The sequence below is a fragment of the Epargyreus clarus genome, unplaced genomic scaffold (assembly GCF_041222505.1).
Source record: "Epargyreus clarus isolate Ecla_fem2 unplaced genomic scaffold, WU_Ecla_fem_2.2 ptg000031l, whole genome shotgun sequence".
NCBI lineage: Eukaryota > Metazoa > Arthropoda > Insecta > Lepidoptera > Hesperiidae > Epargyreus > Epargyreus clarus.
In genome coordinates, this window is record NW_027332236.1 from 9,598,955 (window position 1) to 9,604,954 (window position 6,000).

At 35.5% G+C, this 6,000-nt stretch overlaps 1 protein-coding gene across 2 annotated transcripts in view; it reads right to left on the reverse strand.

The window, feature by feature from the left end:
• Positions 1 to 3,651, reverse strand: part of cher (filamin A protein cher) — a 96,488-nt gene extending 92,837 nt beyond the window's left edge. The window contains exon 1 of one of the 2 annotated variants that reach the window (XM_073089808.1): positions 3,442 to 3,651. The gene's annotated coding sequence lies outside the window, so the exon portion shown is untranslated. The remainder of the gene's footprint in view (positions 1 to 3,441) is intronic. The other variant, XM_073089807.1, reaches the window with a different exon arrangement.
• Between the last annotated feature and the right edge of the window lie 2,349 nt (positions 3,652 to 6,000).

Below are 6,000 nucleotides of genomic sequence, written 5' to 3' on the forward strand. Positions count from 1 at the left end.
TTAACGTCTATTGAGTATTGAATTGCACCGTCGATGTTGATTATTACTTTACATTGCTTTATTCGCGGCTCTATTTGCAGGGACTACGTACAATAGTACGAGTACATATTGCAAAGAACATCTAAACATTTTAGCACACCTGCAAGTTCTGCCATTATGAAAAATCGTGTTACGAAAAATCGTAACACAAACGTAAAAATCATGTTGAAGTCGGTTATATAAATACTCAGTATCGTATATTTTATGAAGTAGCAGACGAACATGCAGTGCGCCGACCACAAAGGGTCCAACCACCTTCATAAATTAACTTTTATTTTTAAATTGAGGTAACTAAGTGAGCAGTGAGCTGTGCCCACGGACATCTGTCATCAATTTCACAGGCCAACTACACCTAAAAACAGGAATACATCGTGTTTATATTTCTATATTAGCAGATCCTAACCACCGCTACTACAGGTACAACTCATCATTATGAACCCATTATTGTCCTAATAATGAGTAGGTACGGATCTCCACTCAGAGTGAGAGGAGTTTAGATACCAGGTAACCGCGCTGGTTAAGTACGGATTAGTAGACTTCACATAACTTTTAGTATCCACCCTTTTTGTGTTAGCCGATTTAAAGCTATTCCACTCGTAACAAATTATTACCTTGAATTAAGTAGAACAATTCGTTGTTTTTTTTTTTATATAATATAGAAGTAGCAGACGAGCATGCAGTCCACCTGATGGTAAGTGGCTACTGCCGCCCATGGACATCTGTTTTCTGTAATCAACCCCAGATAAGATTAGATATTCCTACCTGAGGTCGGTCACAGATGCGCCGCTACCCCTGAGGACTAAGCTGGAACGCCTCAGAAAAGTCTGTCTCCCTTACTACACCCTTCAAACCGGAACACAGACTGATGTATTAATTTATTTAAATATGACAATTACATCGTTTTAACAGGTGGTACCTAATTTCCACTTAATTTGATTATATTCATCATTTAACCCAAAAAGGTAAATACACATTTCAACTTCATTATTTATGCCTAAAATTTAAAATCACATACTTAAGTAATTAACCTTATATTAAATTAATAAATAAACTTTTATTAAATGCTTTTATAGATAAATAACTAAATTGTAGAGGGCTCTAACTCTACAATTATTTATTAAAATATGTTTAAGTATATCTATCTATTTACCTACTCGTACCTACCTATCATTCATTAGTTCTAAACGACTTAAAACGTATATGTTTTATGTCATGAGAAGGAAATAATGGTACGTAGAGTCGCCACAGTTAAATTCACAAAATGGTCTATTACGTCAAATATTAATAAAACCCATAGATATATTACCCTACGTCAGTACAATATATCTATGATAAAACCAATATTTCTAATTTTTGTTTTTAAATCCAATGTATTGCCCATCAAAGTTCAACGTTTGACAATTTCTGCCTGCTAGATATTGTCATATTTCCGTCTCTGGATAAGTTTCGAAAATTAAATAGATTTTTAATAGGCCGAAAAAAACTATTGTAATTTGCATCGACTTATAATTTCTCCGCTACGCTAGTAATTTGACAAATGTACTGAACCAGTCGTTTCTATTTTACTGCTAACATTGCGAACATAGCGAAAAAAGTTTCGTGAAAAATGACTATGTTTTTTAATTGACGCACACATGACACGTGTTCAGGCCATGTACAAACATTTAAATATTAGCGTCTGAAAAAGCTATGTCGACTGTTTTCAGTAAGTATTTCGACTTTATGTACTTCACTGAACATAACAATACATTACAATAATAACAGAATAATAAACAGGATATTACGATTCCCCACCAAAACTTTAACAACACCGTCAATCTCTGGAAGTGGCTGCGAAAATTAAAAGTTATTTTTGTACATCATGAAGTAATTGACACACTTGCTGCTTGGTAACGGTATGCATTTTGTGTTTTCGTATGAATTTTGCTGTTATATTCTAGTAGTTAAAGGCATAGATTAGTAAAGATACTTCGCCGCCTTGAAATTGAATGAAGCCACAAACGGCTTATTTTAGTAAGTTCTTTTTTTTAATACTTGACAAATAAAAACATTTTTAGATAAAATTTACGAATAAATAACTAATTTACGTAATAATTACGTAATTTACGTAATAAGTAAATAATTATTTCAAATATTTTAGGGACATTTTAGCGCGGAGACGTGGAAAAACTTTTTTACGCAACTATTTCAATTCTCAAAATTGGGTACATTCTCTTGTTAGGAGTGAGTGATCTTTACTAATCTATGGTTAAAGGGAATGGTTTTTTTTCGACTACGGGCCTACCGCCGTGCTTGTTTTTTGAACAGAACAGTATTAATTGCCACTTATAGGAGACATTCTAACTTAATCCTGAACAATAATATCAAACCCGACTCCCGCTTCAAGTAGAGATCATTTAAATTTTATATTAGAGTCCATAACCAATACTACCTAACTCTCTGTGAATCATTCGATTCGTTCATTTGCTACTCAAATTTAAAAAATAAATGACGTTTGTAGGAGTTAGGTATTCGAGAGTAGAAGTTTAATTAATCTATATAAATTAAATTGAAGTCTATTTTTTAAGGTTATCTACCTTGTGAACATGATGAAATTTAAAAACTTAAATAATTTTTAATACGGTAATAGTTTGCGTCTATAAAAAAATGCATCTTGCGATCTGTTGATAAAATAGACAAATCTAATGGTTGTAGCCTAGTCCTACCACCTTATTTCTATTATATTTACGAAATATTAATATAGTTAGAAACGAAGCCAAAAATGTTTCGAATTCTTGAACGCAGAGTCTATAAATCGAAAGTATCTCTAGAGTCACCGTTTCAACAACATGTGCGACATTTTTGAAAATACTGAATTACACGTGGCTAAGCTTTTTGTAATCCCTGAAACATTTCGCACAAGGGTCATAGATTATAAATAGTTCAACCTACGTTAGAAATCATGAGTGTTAGGTACTTTTATAATAACGGAATTCAACCTAACACGAAAATAGCAGGATTTCGCTACCGATTACATCACATGTTGACATTCTCGAGTGTTGGGCCTAACCGACTATATTTACTTTATGTTGCTATATCAAATCGTAATGCATGAAACGTGGCCATTCTGCCAAATCCAATTTAATGTATTTCAGCGTAAAGAATCTTTTTAACTACTACAGTCCATTTGAAACGTTAACGTAAATTATTTCTACGAGTAATAAAACAAACATTAGTATATAAGTATATCATTGGTAATTGGTATATTAATTTTTAATTGCAACGGATTTTCCCGTTACGCGTCCCTGTGAAATTTAATCTTACAGCTACCTTACCGTCCACTGGATTACGTTACAAGTGAAATCACTCACAAAACACTCGAAAAAAGCACATAAAATACAGGCCGAATAGACCCTCACTTACTTCCGGAAAAACTCGAAAAAGCCGCCGATATAAGATGGCGGTCGAAAGCGCGCGAAACGTCAGGACGTCTTGCGATTACAATTGTCTATTGTTTTATAATTTAGTGTGAAAATCCGGCTGGATTTCAGCTGAGGGAATTTTTACCGCGGAGTCTGCGTACCGGGCCAGAGAACATACGTGACTAAACCCGATTCACGTGCTTTAAGTAAATTTTAGGTGGCACGAGTGATATGTGCGGTGGTGTATTTTGGAACGCGTCATTATAAGTCTTGCAATCACTTCGCACTTTGATGGAAATTAATCGTGATGAAGGAGTGAGAAACAGTGGGCGTGGAGAGCCTGGATCAAAATTCCGATCTTATCCGTCAGTATGCAAAATAAAATTCCGGAATAAGCCTTTACATCGAGTGTAGTTTTTTTATGCAAGGAATAAACAATAATTGTCTTCCTAATTATTAACATCTTAAACAAGATTATTACAAGAAAACTCGTAAAAAAAGAAGTACAAAATCACCAATCGATTTAAGGACCAAAAATAAAATAATAATAATAACATTTATTCACGAAAACAAGGACTACAGCAATCATTATGACAAAATACAAAATCACATAAAAAACACAAAAAAATAAAAAAAAATCGACTTATAAATATACCTACAATTTTACGGACAATGTTTTGCATACCGTGCTGCAGGCCAAGCTCGCTAAAAGGTTACCGGAACTCAGCGTAAGTCGCGAAAACATGGTTCACGACACTGATTTTCAGTCCGGTCCTGGTATTGAAGTAACTCGGACGGCTGTCTGTGTGTATATTTATTTTCATTCTTGCTTTTTTTGGAATATGCTTATGTATTATCCTATGAGTAGTATCAAAAGTATGAGTAAAATCAGACACGTTGTAATTTTTCGAATGCACGAATCAGTAGTTACTTAATTAGCTACTTATCACTAAAAGAAAAATTGGACTTAAAACGTCATGGGTTTATAACCTGAAAATTATTCACAGAATAAAATGTTTGTTTCTTATAATTATACAAAATGCAACAGGACATTTGTAACACCAGAATGATCGCCAATGCCTCGCCGGCTTTGAAGAGCCCTTTTCGCACTTTTCTTGCAGAGTTCATGACATATTGTCCCGAGAAAACCTCACGAGAAAGTTCATTCCATATCTTATAGCTACACTCGTAGTAAACCGAACCACAAGGGACCCCTAAGAGTCTAATTTATGTGGATGAAACCAGTATTCCATTTCAGTCCGACTTTTATTTACTTCCCTATAAATTACATAGGAAACTAACCACAGCTATGTTCAAGAAGTTGTACAAGAAAATGTACCCAGTTTTGAGATATGAAATAGTTGCGTAAAAAAGTTTTGCCACGTCTCCGTGCTAAAATATCCCTAAAATATTTGAAATAATATAATATAAATATAAATATAAAAATATAAATTTTCTCTAAAAATGTTTTATTTGTCAAGACTTCAAAAAAATAACTTACGATAATAAGCCGTTTGTGGCTTCATTCAATTTCAAGGCGGCGAAGTATCTTTACTAATCTATGACCATTGCATATAACATTTCGCTCTTGTAATGTTTATTCAATGCCTGGAAACTGCTATGCTAGCGTTTAATACATAAAATTAATCAGTCTGATCGATTTTCTCATCAGTGTGCTCAGTTGCGTTGTAATTTTAGTATGAATTCAGAGAAAAACATATTCTGAGGCAATCCCGGCGAAATAAAACAAGTGTTTTACGACAAACTCGTAAATAAATGCTTCCCCCGTTGTGGATTCAAACGTTGTTAGCGCTTTATCGTTAGCGTTTTTGTTCAAAAAGTTGAAACCTTCAAAATGTATCCAGGGCCGTGGATGCGACACAGGGTTATGTTGGATTTTTGTCGCAATAAAACCACCTCGGTAACCGTCTCCGGTACTGCGTAGAGTACTCCGGGATATCGAAAGGAACGTAACCGGAGTCTTCTTAGCGTATTGCCCCGTTGGGCCCCGCCCTGATGAGCATGACGCTCGCCACACCGTCTGGTTGGCCTTCCCGGAGTCGGGGGCCAGTAACGTTTTCTTGTCGAAAGAAAAACATAATAATTTTACTCTCAAAACCCAGACCAAATTCTCTGGTACCACCGCTAGCTTAACAGAAACGATGATGAACATCTACCATCTGGTAGAACGCTTTGTGGTGTGACTCCGGTGGCACCACCGTCACACCTATTTCTGCCTTATAACAGCAGTGTTAAGCGCTGCTGTGTTCCGTTTTGAAGGGTGTGGTAAGGGAGACATACTTTTCCGAGGAGTTCCAGCTTAGTAATCAGGGGTAGCGGCGCATCTGTGGCCGACATCAGGTAGGAAAATCTAATCCTATCTGGGGTTGATCACCGAAGTCCATGGGCGGCAGTAACCACTTACCATCAGGTGGACTGCATGCTCGTCTGCTACTCCTATATTATAAACAAAAATAAAAAATCTCTACCAGTACTCTACTGGTAGATGTTCATCATCGTTTCTGTTAAGCTAGCGGTTCAGTATAGGTACTCATCTATA